General features: G+C 45.9%; 1 long non-coding RNA gene across 1 annotated transcript in view; it reads right to left on the reverse strand.

Annotated features, from left to right (window-relative positions):
• Positions 1-7,380, reverse strand: part of LOC311598338 — a 49,091-nt gene extending 41,711 nt beyond the window's left edge. Inside the window, exon 1 of the long non-coding RNA XR_014779536.1 lies at positions 7,331-7,380. This is a non-coding gene — a long non-coding RNA (uncharacterized lncRNA). The remainder of the gene's footprint in view (positions 1-7,330) is intronic.
• Between the last annotated feature and the right edge of the window lie 6,006 nt (positions 7,381-13,386).

A 13,386-nucleotide genomic window follows, 5' to 3' on the forward strand; every position in this document is an offset into this window, starting at 1 on the left:
ATGCTGACACGTTGCCATCTGGGCCTGACACTGCCCTCGCACCCAGGACCTCACACCAACTGTGGTTACTCACTCACTTAAGACCTGCATGTGATCATGCCAGCCCACGTTCCAGCATGGGTAGGGAAGGGTACTCCTGAGGCACCCCCTTCTAGCTAGGAAGCTGTGGACATGATGTCTGCGGGGGGAAGGATAGTCATTTGGCAGGAGGGGGATGGGGGGGCTTCTGGTAGACTTGCGTGCATGGCCTCCTAGCCATGAGCATTCAGGAAGCACTAAATGGACTCTGTGAATCATTTTTACAAAGAAAAGGACAGGACATGGAGATGAGGAGAGGACTCACTGAGGAGTGGGATCCAGACAGAGAGGCCAGGAGGAGTTAGGGACGGATATGATCAAGATACGTTATATACATGTATGTAATTACCAAGAACTTTTTTTTTTTAATCCTAATTTTAAGAAGAAAGCACAAATGAAAATCTACAATGAGAGTGCTCCGTTGTAGGGCAGAAAGCCACGGGACTGGGCGGAGATGGCCAGGAGCAAGAGTAGAGTCCAGGAGTGTCCCAATCCTGGAAATCTTATTCTGAGATTGTCGGGAATAGGCTCACTCCCACCCCCATGCCCCAGGCCTGTGTGTCCAGGTGCGTGCAGCCCTGTGACCCCACCCTTACCCTCCAGAGGTGGTCACCTAGCCTGGTAGCAAGGTTAAACTTCCTCTCCGTTTCTAAGGCCATGTCCAGCAGCACATGGAATTCCCTCTCATGCAAATTGTCACCTTTCCCTGCCCCCAATTAAACGAGATGTCTCACGGAAGCCTGTCTCCTGAGAAGTCTGTTTCTTGATGCACTCACAGCTGCCCGAGTTCTCTCTCACCCTGGCTGTTCCCACTTTGCTTTCCCCACTCAAGATCCACCGATTGTGGTTACAATCACAAGCCAAATATGCCATTACAGAAGGGGAAACAGAGCCTGAACAGCACTCAATACTAACGGAACAGCTAAAACATGAAAGACTGACGTCATTAACGTATATGGAGCAACTTTGGGAAAGTGATCATTTCTTATAAAAGAGCTGTATTTAGAGACTTACCTAGCAGGAGTGAATATCTATCCACACAAAGACTATGCAGAAAGACTCATTGCTGCTTTCATTCAAAAAAAACCTAAAACTTAAAACAACTTGAAAATTACTTAGAGAAAAATAAATAGATTATGGTAGGCTAATAAAATGGAATGCTACTTACTATTAAATAATGGATGAAGAACTGATATATACAACAGGCTAAAATTGGAAACACATTATACTGAGAGAGAAAAAAAAAAGGCCCAAAGTATATATTCTATGTTTTAGTTACTGTTTTATTGCTGTAATAAAACACCATGACCACCAAGGCAACTTATAGAAGAAAGCATCTAACTGGGAGCTTGCCTACAGTTTCAGACAGTTGGTCCATTAACATGATGGTGGGGAGCCTGGTGGCAAGCAGGTAGGCATAGTACTGTGACACCTCACATCTGAGATTAAGATGCAGGCAGAGAGACAGAGAGACTGCTACTGGGCCTGAGTTTTTGAAACCTCAAGGCTCATCCCCGTCTCCCCCAGTGACACACTTTCTCCAACAAGGCCACAGTTCCTCATGCTTCCAAACAGTTCTACTAACTGGGGGACTGAGCATTCAAACATAGGAGCCTATGGGGACCGTTCTCATTCAAATCACAATACCTCACTGCCTGTAGCCCGTAGCCTCCAATCTAATTCCAAAGGTCCCCACAGTCTCTCCTAGTCTCAGCACTGTTTTTAAAGTCCAAAATCTCTGAGACTAAAGGCAATCTCTTAGCTGTAATCTTCTGTCAAAATCAAAAAGCAGATCACATGCTTTCAACATACAAAAGCACAGAATATACATTACCATTCCAAAAGGGAGAAAAGGGAGCACAGTGAAAAGAAAGAAAAAAATTAGACTAAAACAAGACCGAATCCCAGAAGGACAAACTCCAAATTCTCCATCTCCACGTCTAATAGCAAATGCTCTTCAGATCTCTTACTCCGTCCAAGTTTGCTGACCACAGCAGCTTTCTCTCTTTGGGGCTGGTTCCACTTCCTGTTAGCAGCTCTCCTCAGCAGGCATTCCATGACTCTGGCATCTCCAACATCTCAGCGGGGAGGGGGTCTCCTATTGTGTTAATTCAGGTTTCACCTTCCCAGCTAACCCAATGGCCTCTCTGGGCCTTCATGCAGGGACAAGCCTGCCCTTAGCAGTTCTTCTTAACCATAGAGGAAGATTCCAGAACTTCTTTCCTGTATCTTTCTTGACACTCAATCCAGAACTACATGTCTGGAGCTAGGGCAGGAACCAGGTGTCCTCCTTGAATTACATTTGTACAAGCTTTCCATTGGTGTTTAGGCCTATGAAACCCCTTTTTCCTTTCATGGGTTGCAGAATTAGCTGGGTGGGGTCTTGCCCTAAGGTTTCCACTCCCTTTATTCTATTTACTATCAGATGTTTCTTTAAACTTTTCATTTCCTCAAAGATAAGACTCGGCTCCAGGGTTACAGCCCCTGCTGCTCCTTTTCTCCTCAAACTGTTTCTATTTCTCTTTGCCCCAGATTGCCCCCTTTCACTGTAGAGCTGCATAAAAGTGATCACTAATAACCATGTTGGCATAGTCAATACGAGGCTGTCTTGAAATTCCTCTGCCAATGATTTTATTCCAAAACTTCAATTTAGCCTCAGGCAGTTTCTAAGATCAAGAACAAAGCACAGCCACATTCCTTGCCAAAACACCACATGAATGGCTTTGTAGCCCAGCTGCTAACATGAATATTGTTCCCCCACAAATCTTCATGACCTGGGCTTCCACAGGCCACACTGCACTCAGCATTGCTGTCTTCCCTTCTCCTACTAGGATGGCCCTTTGGGCCCCATTTACAACATTTAACTACTTTCCTAATCCAAAGCCCACATTTCACCAATAAGCAGCATGGCCAGGCCCGTCACAGCAACACTCTGGTACAGTGCTAGTGTTCTATTGATGAAACACCATGACCAAGGCAACCTACAGAAGAAAGCATCTAATTGGGGCTTGAGAGTGTTGTAACAGATATTCAGGCACGGCGATGGAACGGTAGCTAAGAGTAAGTGATCTGCAAGGTTCAGGCCATAGGGGATGGGGCAGGGAGTGGGGAGCAGGGGAGAGGGGAATGGGAGGAAAGAAGGATGGGGGAGAGAGGTATGAAGAGAAAGGGGGAGTGAAGGGGAGGGGGAGGGGAGAGAAGGCATTGTCCTGGCATGGGCTTTTGAAACCTCAAAGCTCATCCCCAGTGACACATCTCCTCTAAAAAAACAAAACAAAAAACAAAACAAAACAAAAAAAACCACACATACACACTTACTCCAACAAGGCCACACCTCCTTGTCCTTCCCAAACTGTTCTAATCACTGAGAAGCAAACATTCAAATATATGATCCCATAACAGCCACTCTCATTAAAACCACTATACTCCATGACTCCCTTATGTGATGCTCAGGAGCAGAAATACTAATATATAACAAAGGTACAACTTCTAAGGTGATGGAAATGTTCTGCCTTGTTTGGGAACTGGTTATCTATGTGTCTACAAGGGTCAAAGTGCTTCTGAGTTAACCAGCTTCCTGAGGCAAGAAGGAATCTGTGGCATCCTGGGCTCCACAGCAAAGACCCTTCATCAAAACAAAACAAAGTCTTCCAACTTAACCTTTAAGATCTCCGTATTTTACTATATGTTAATTATCTCTCAATACACTTTCAAACGGACATTATTGAGTTCATTGTTAAGTCGTAGCCTTATTCAGTTGAGGCCATTTTCCCCCTTCTTGATAGCAGAGCTAATGAATAAACTCTGTAAAATAGTACCTGACATAAGGAATAAAAGGGATGAAGAATGTGGTGACACCTTGTGTATTATTTTTATCTGTGAAAACATACAAGGGTATACCAGATGTACTTGCCAGTGATCCACCAAAGGAATCCAGCATCTCTCTAAGGGGGGGGGGAGGCGGGAGGGCGGTGGCTTAGCAAGACTAAGTCATAGTCATGTTAGGCAATGATGTACTTCATTGTTAGCATAGCATTCAGCTCTGATGACAGACTAGCTCCTAAAGTCAAACTTTGCTGGACCACACACAGAGGATGGCTTTAGAAAAGACTAATCAAAAACAGGGCTTTAAAACAAAACAAAACAAAACAAAAAACAAAAACCAGGGCTTCCAGCCACCTATATGTTGCTGGACAGGTTACTGGGGTTTCCCATAGAATCATAATCTGATAGTGTCTAAACCTCTGGGGAGCAAGGCAGGAAATTCCTATCCCAAAGGAACTAGAATTTTGGTTGGGAAGAGACAGCAACCTCATGTGAGGGATAGTCACATGAACTCTTTATCAGAGAGGAAGTGTGGTGGAGAGATCATTTTCCAGGAGTTGAAAAGCTGCCTAAAGGTAGAATAGAATTCAATTATTCCAAACAGCGGTATTCCAACTCCTGTACACAAGTGTGGTGAATTGTATAAGAATAGCCCCATGGGCCCACATCTGAATGCGTATGGAGTAGAACGGTAGGCGTGGCCTTGTAGGAGGAAGTGTCTCACTTGGGTGTGGGCTCTGGGGTTTCCAATGTCCAATCAAGGCCCAGTGTTCACTGTGTTTTCCTGCTGCTTGCCCATCCTGATATACAACTCTAAGCCACCTATCCACCACCATGTCTGCCTGTGTGCCCCCATTCTTCCTCCACGATAATAATGGACTAAACCTCTAAAACTATAAGCCAGCTTTCCTTTATAAGAGCTGCTGTGGTCATAGTGTCTTTTCATAGCAATAGAACACTGACTGAGACAAGTCACAAGATGTTGGACTGAAATGCAATGTAAAAATGACTCTTCATGGCTCCAGAGAGCTTAGCGTCTCATTCACATGAACCCAGCTAGTAATTCCTGCACACTTACTGTGTAGTTTACACACTAGAATAAAAGTGCTAGGACAATAGATATGCATACAAGTCACTTAAGACCGAGGTGGCCAATAACAAGATTAAGTGATAGGGCCAGGCCAGAGGAGACAAGGATTGCTTCAAACTACAGCTGGGCAATCCAGAATACTCAAGTCATTTTGTGTCTTCTCATTCATCCAGTCCAAAACACTCAAAAAAGTATCAAAAAATATTCATTGAACCCTATTATGTGCTGGACACTGTTATAAATGCTGGTGACATGACTGAATGAGATCATTTGTCATGTCCTTATAAGAAATGACAAAGGCACATTTGTTATGAAACACTGTCTTGCAGGTGTGACACAGGCACTGCCTTCTTGAACTCTCAACAGCTGGAATCAACTGCACGAGATCATCACAAGATAAGCCCACTAACATTTCCTTAAGGAGAAGGGAAAGGTGCGTGCCACCTACACGCCCCATACTCATACACCAGACAACTTACAGCCCATACACAGTTGCTAGAGGTAGAGAGTGGAAAAGGGTCATGAGGCATGGCCTGTAGGCAGTTAGTGGTTGCTGGGGAAGAGACATTTTCTTCAGTGGTGTAGCTGCAGGTAGATTGCCCATGCTCATGTAAGTAAGCCTAATTAACTTCATTGGAATCAACAGCAGATGCATATTATCCAAATAAATTATCTACATGTATGAGAATGCTAAAATCAAACCAATCGTTATATACAATCAATACAAGCTAATTTTAAAACAAGAGGCAGAACGCGTGGCATGGCACGTGGTGGCTGGTACTGCAGACAAAGATGTCTGAAGAATTTAGAGTAGTCGTCTTTGAACAACCAACAGACCCTTTCTTTCATGGATCCCACCAGCTCACTGGGAACTTCGTCCTCAGTGGCCCAGCTCCTGTACTTAACCATCACCACCCTCTTCCCCCATCCTGACCCAAATCAGTTTGATCTCCCACTCGCACTTTCCCCTCTGGGGCCTTGCTCCATCAGCCACGCAGGCCCCTCTGTCCTCCACCTTTTCTCTCCTCTTTCAGTACCTTCCATCCTACTCACACGTTTTTTGCTTTCCCACAGTTCTAAAGCTCCTTGGCTATTCTCAAGCAGGGAGTATTAGGCAAGACCACATCTGCATTCAGCCAGTTACCATGTATGGAATCATGGAAATGACACGCTAGGGGAGTGTGTTCCCATGACCACAGAACCACCATGTATCATGGGACTGTATTAATGACTTCTTCATAGCGAATACCTGACAAGCAGTAACACAAGGAAGGAAGGAAGGAAGGAAGGAAGGAAGGAAGGAAGGAAGGAAGGAAGGAAGGAAGCAATTTTGAATCAGGATTTGAGGGCACAGCCCACCATGGTGAAGGCGACATGCCAGAGAGGGCTTTCAGCAGACTGGGACTTGAACATCAATGGACCAAAAAAGCAGAGGATGGAGATGTTGGCACTCAGCTGGCTATATCCTTTTCCCATTTTCACTTAGTTCTGGAACCCAACTTGTAGAATGGCATACCAGCCCATCCAGAAGTCCCTTTCCCCGCCAAGTCAATGCTCTCTGGACTTACAGATGTGCCACACGAATGCTGTTGGTGCTTCTTAATCCAATCAAGATGACAACTAAAATTGACCACTACAGGTTCTTGAGTCTTGGGCAATCCTATACCACCCACCACAGGTGCTTAATTTTGTTGCCAGGCAGCTTAGAAGTATATACCACTTACTTATGCTGCTGTCTTTTCTGTTACCCGCCCCCCACCTCACCACATGCCAGGCTCCACTCAGCTGAAGCAACTGATACAAAGGTAGCCCGATATTCACCTACTGGTCAGTAAAATAGCTTTCACTGGATTCAAGATCTTAGTGCCCTTAAATGTTGATATTCCTCAAATAGGTCCTGAGCCCTCTGCTCATCTTCCTGTTAGTTCTCAAGTCTAAATACAGCTCGTATTCTGGAAATTTCATCTCCTGGTGAGAACGAGGAAATTCTGAGATATTTATGGCCCATACATCATTTGCATTTGATAAATCTGCATGAAGCTGCACTTCTGCACAGCATGTACACAGAGATCGGTGCGTGTAATTTGGTGGAATCTGGTCAATTCTATGAGTTATAGTATTGTCAATATCTTGCTTTCAACATTGTGCTGTGGCCATATAAAATAGGAGCATTAGAAGAGTCTAGGAGAAAGGCTTGCGGGGAGGGACATCACTGTACAATTTCCTGGCAACTCCTTCCCAGGAGATCTATATTTCAAGATCGAAATAAGAAGCTAAAATAGACACACATGTTTTTAAAAAGTAAACACACAGCAAGAAAACCCTTCAATGACTCACCACTTTTCAAAAGACGAAAACACCAATTCATTTGAGCCACACTCAAGATCCTACGTGACGAGCCACACGGAGCCCCTGCAGCCTGTGTCCTTAGGCCTTACAGTCCTTCTGTAGGTGGCTACTGAACACCCATGATGGACCAAAACACTAGAAACGCAGTGGTGAGCAAAACAGATAAGGCACCTGCCCTTGGAAACTTGAAACCGTCAGTTAAGCAATGGGCACCTCCCCGCACTTGGGACCTCCCCCTCCCCCCACCCCCTCCCCCTCCCCCTCCCCCCGCCCCCCCCAACTATCAAATCATTCAATCATAAACACACACTCTGGAGCACCCCTCTGTGCCCTGCGGGAGCAGCCTTTGGGGCTGCAGCTGTGAACCACAAAGCAAGGCCTCTGCCCCAGCAGTCCCACATTAGTGAGAGAGAGAGATGGGCAGCAGCCAGATGGGAAAACACAAGAGGCCAAGATTTAAGAGAGTGATCCAGGGAAGAGGATTAAACTCGTGAGTGAAGCCAGGGTTCTCCCAGCAAGTGTTATCTAAACTCATACCCAGATGACAAAAAAAGGATGTTAGAGAAAGTGGGTTCAAAGGCTTAAGAAGGGAAATGTTTGACCTAGTTAAGGAGTGGAAAGGTTGGAGTAGTGAGGCCAAGGGAGAGGGAGGGATTTAAAAACAAAAGGTAGAGAGAAACACAGAGGAAGTGGGAGACAATTGCAGAGTGCCCTGGGAGTCAGGAAAGCAGGGATGCTGCTTGGATTTAGCCATGGTTGTGGAGGGGGTCTGAGGAGGAGAGCAAGGACACATCCATCAGAGACAGTATTTTGCCTCAGTGCAGAGCATGGCTGGGGGTGGGGGTGGGGGTGGGGGTGGGGCAGAGAAAAGATACAGGCAAGCTAGAGTCCAGAGATGCCGGCAGTTCTAAAGAGTGTCCACGTGGCCTTGTTCTCACTGCTGATGTCTCTCACTTGCCCCACAGTTAGGGTCTCTGGTTTTTGTCTTGCCTTCCTGCCTGGACAGGCGCTGGCTGACAGAGCATAGGGACCCCTGTGTTATTCCTTCTTGGTCCCCTCATGCCTACCACGCTGAGGCATCTTATAAATTAATTGCTCATGTCCAGCTTGGGGAGAAAGGAATGTAAGTCCAAGAAGGTCCTAGAAAGGAAATGGCAATTGAGGTAAACCACTAAGCATGGGGAAATTAAGACACATGGGACCTGGGAGAGCAGAGAGGGCAATATGTTGAAAGGAAAAAAAGATGGGGAAACCCTGGGTGTCGGGGTGAGTGTAGCCATGCTGAAATTTGCTGGGACGAAGTAAATAAGATGAGAAAGGCAGGCTAGGGGAAGATTATGGCAGTTTCTTAGAAGTTTTTTTGTTGTTGTTGTTTTTGTTTTTGTTTGTTTGTTTAATCTAAGGATGGAAGGGAGCACAGAGGGATGAGAAAAAAAATTGAATTCTGTAAGAAACTTTGGAATAAGGAAGGATGGGAACCAGGAAAGGCAAGGAGGAGACCAGGGCAAAAGGTGATGAGTCACCTGAGCCAGCCGCTTCCCCCAAAGCAAAGCGTGACCTCTCCTAAAGCCTGCACTCACGCCGTTACAGGATTTGTATCTGTGAACCTACGGCAGCCTCTAAGGTCACCACAACTGGTACTTGCCGCATGTCTGCTGTGACAGCCTGAATACTTACCACCGTATGGTAATTCACAGTCGCGGGGTCTTGGAAGTCCGAGTGGGACGACGCTGGCATGGGGAAGCGTCCCTGCTGCACACTCAAGCCGCACAAAGTCAAGAGAAAGGCAGCGAACCCTGAATTCAGCTCTTTTATAAGGGCTCTAACTCAGTTCACCTGGATGGGAGCCATCGTGGGCCGATCATCTCTAAAAGGGGCCTCACCTGTTCAAAAAAAGTGCCCATAACATTTTAGCACCTGCGCTTGGGAGGGCACGCCATTGTTTAAGCCATATCATTCCTAAAAACTCAGAGTGTGGGTGAAGAGTGTTCCAAATGAAGTGGGCACCGTCCGGAACCTGAGTGGAAAGGGCTAAGAGAAAACACGAAAAGGCAGACCAGGGGTGGAGAAGCCCCACGAGAGAGGCAGAGGCAGAGGGCAAGGCAGGCCTGGTTGTGAGCGGGTGTTTGTGTCCCTTTGCACTTCTCTTGGTTTCTAGCTGCCATGATTCCCAGCACCTACCGCTGAGCCTGGTCACCGGCTGCATTGGGTTATTTTTCCATGAATACGTTCAGCTGTGTTACTCCCTGCCCTCTGCTGGTGTGTACTTTCTCAGTCCCCCGGCAACTCTCTGTCCCACAATGCTTGGCGCTCTGGTGGGGCACACACCTCTGTCTTGGCTTCCTCGCTGGCCTCCTTCCCACCACCATGTCCTCGTCTACCCCCGCCCTTTATGCAGCCTGTTCAAAAAGAGAAGAAAAGTAAAAAGGACTAGAGCTGATTGTTAAAACCCACTAGACAGTTTTTACTTTTACCACGGCAGAACATTTTTTTCTAACACAATTCAATCCTCACAGGACATCTATAAAACAGTTGAAACAACCATTCCTATTTAACAGATGGCAAAGCTGATCGCTAGCTTACACTCGTACCTGTGGTAGCACAGCCCAGAGTCTGGATCGGACCCAGGTCAGTGACGCTAAACACACAGATCATGGGTATTGTTGAGTGTTATTATAACCCTAAAGATATATGAAGGTGTTCATTTAAAACTAGTCCCATATAAATTGCTATAGAACCAGCTGAAATCCCAGTCACATCTCTTTCTTGTCCCTTCCTTTCTATGCGACCACTACCTAAAACTGGTGTGCACTCTTGCATACGGTTTACCCTTTTACCATCACACAATTACAGGTTTAAAAATTCACATAGTACAACACCAAACGTATTTATTTGCATTTAGCCATAATCGATTTGATTGAATTAACTTATTTTGGAAATAATAGTTTGCTTTAGAAATAGTTTTTGGTATAAAGAAGTCAGGTAGAGTGAGGTGATCATGGGTTGGCATGGCCAGAACAGAGACACACAGCACATGGGTCATGTTTATTTTTGATACAGAGAACTTGCCTTCACCCCTCCAGAGTTCTATGGTTGTGAGCAACAGAAACTGACTGAAGCAGAAAGGGATGTGTTAGAGGTCAGCACAGGGCTTTCAGGAGGCTGCAGAGCCAGGGTGGGCGTGGCCAACACCTAGACGACCAGGCAGCAGAGACCAGGGAGAAGTTAGGTTTGGCACATGCTGAGCATCCAAGGCAACAGGGACAGGGATGAACCAGAAAGGTGCTGTTGCCATTAGGCCCTGAGCTGACTGAGCAGGTAGGAGCCAAAGCTCTTGGTGCCTCCATTCCTTCTAAAAGAACAAGCACAGGCCAAAGTGGACCATGTTTAGGACAGGTGTCTGTGTGAAACTGGCTTCCACTGAGCAGCATGACCAAGGCGGGCTGCTCTCCATCCAAGTCACAGAGTGAAATCACACCTTGCAGAGTCCCCTGAGTTAGCTAAGGCTGCTCGCCTACCTTCCAGGCACCAAGAAGTCACAGACAGCCCTGGAGGACTCAAGGGCCTCTGAGCTGCCGTGGATGAAGACTGGGTTTCAAAGACATTATTCTGGTCATATTTAGCCATGAGTTAACCTTGAGTAAGAAAATGACCAGATCATATTCAACAACAAGACAGGCCCAGCCTGGGTGTCTCTCTCTCTGAAGATCTTTAAGCCACCAGCCCTGGATCTGTACTAATTCTGGATACTTTTTTTTTTGTTGACAAAAAAAAACAAAAAACAAAAACAAAACACTCATTTTTCTCATGTCATGTTAGTGTTAGTTTCTCTCTCTCTCTCTCTCTCTCTCTCTCTCTCTCTCTCTCTCTCTCTGTGTGTGTGTGTGTGTGTGTGTGTGTGTGTACATATGTGCATGTGTGGAAGTCAGCCTCCATTGCTCCCCACTTTATTTTTTGAGTCAGGGTCACGCATTGAACCTGGAGTTCCTCGGCTGACAACACTGGCTGGCACATGTGTGCCAGGAAATTACTTGTCTCTGTCTCTACCTGTCTTCTGTGCTGGCATTACAGACACAAGTCACATAAAAGTATGTGCTGGCCTTCATATGACACAGCAGTCACTTTACTCATGGGGTCGTCTTCCAGGCTCCCATTGGCGCTTTCTATTACATACAGCTAAAATTGAACTTAGATCAGTTCAAATGATGAAAAGTACTTATATTCAGCATCAAACATGACAACACTATAAAAGCCAGCCTCTAGACAGCCTATCAGGAAACACTATGGGGTCTGGGGCTGGAACTCAGTAATAACGTGCTCACACACATGGTTGTGACTCTAGGTTTAAAACCAAGAACCACCATACTGCATGTAGTGTGTGTGCGTACACTGAATAGATAAATAGATATAGATATGTGTGTGTGCATGCGCATGTGTATATAATAAGCATTTATGCATATGCATATGTGTGTATGTGTGTTGGGAAACCACTGTATGCTATATGCCATTAATATTACAATTACTACATTAATGTTAAAATGCAAAGACAAAGAATGCCAATCACAATGGCTCCTACCTTTAATCCTAGCATATAAGAGTATAAGGCAGGATTGCCACAAGTTCAAGGCCAGCCTGGGCTACAGAATGAGACCTGTCTCAAAATAAAACCCAATTTTTCAGTAAGGAAAAAGAATATTGCTAAAATGTTGAGGCGGCTTTCTCAATGCTGGACTATGCAAATAATTAGCATACGTCTAAGCAAATGGTCCCCCCTGAGAGAGAAGAACTCACTCTAGCTGACTCAGATAAACTGACGCTTTTTGCTGTTCTTGCCTTGCTAATAAAGGGAAGGCTAGTTTCTTTCTTCATAGAAAAGAGTTGTCAGAGCAGATCTGGCCTGAAATCACCACCAGCCTCCTTTGCTTTGGGCGAGTTCCCAATCACACACCTTGCTTTACTCTTCTACCCAGTGTGCTCATCTGGAATACAAACATATGAACTACTTAAGTAAACGCCTCCAGAATTCTAACAAGGATGCCGGACCCAGTTGAAGAGTTCAAACCATGAGAGCAAGGCTGACAAGCTGGCTCGGCAGGCGAAGGTGCTTACTGGCAAACCTGACGACCTGAGTTCAAGGAAAGACCGAGTCCCACAAGGCATCCCCTGCCCCACACACACATGCATGGCAGGCCTATGTACATACATGTTCTAGAGTACACATGGATGATAGATGTTAGAGAGAGGAGGCAGAGAGAGAGATAATACAAGAGCCGAGAGATGCTTTCTCAAGAGCATGCTAAGAGTCTGGCATCCAAACTTGGGTGAGAAGGAAAGACAATCCCAGGAGTAACGAGGTCCATTAGAATTAGGTAAATCAAAGACAGACGCCGAGGGAGGGCATTACCACTTCGCTTTAGCTCCACTTGGGCTCGATCCCATCCACGTATGGCAAATTTGTATTACACGTTCCTAGTTATCGAGGCAGGAAAAGCACTGAGAGAGGAGGTGCCGTCGTATAATGAACACAAACCAACCTTTGCCCTCCATTGTTCACAGCTTAACGGGAAGACAAACCCTATGCAGCACCCCCCCCCCAAAAAAATAGCCTCAAAACTAGGTGGTGAGAGGCTGCCGTGGGGGCCCAGGCATCATCACCTCAAGGGTAAGCCTTTTTCAAATGACAGAACTTGAAGCTATTATCCAATGCCATCCTGTGCCCAAATGCCTCAATAAATCTGTGTGGGTTAATTAATTAATTGCTCCCTCATAAGCTTGCATCTTGTGCTAATGACTACAACGTCTTGATTATCTCTTCCTACATTGGGGGAGGGGTGTGCACAATAAATATTTGCATCTGAGGTGAGCCAGCCTTCATCAAGGAACATCAGGTTCACCTAGTGCTAGTCCTCAGACACTAAGACGATGTCACCTGAAGAGCTTGGCTGAGGGCCCATTCTTCTCCCTGGGCCTTCCCCTCCCAACCTACCCCACACTTGGCCCTGGCTATGTCTCTAAATCATGGGCTTCTCTTATGGAGCATGCCT

Source organism: Acomys minous (assembly GCF_964271855.1).
Source record: "Acomys minous genome assembly, chromosome: 5".
Taxonomy (NCBI): Eukaryota; Metazoa; Chordata; class Mammalia; order Rodentia; family Muridae; genus Acomys; species Acomys minous.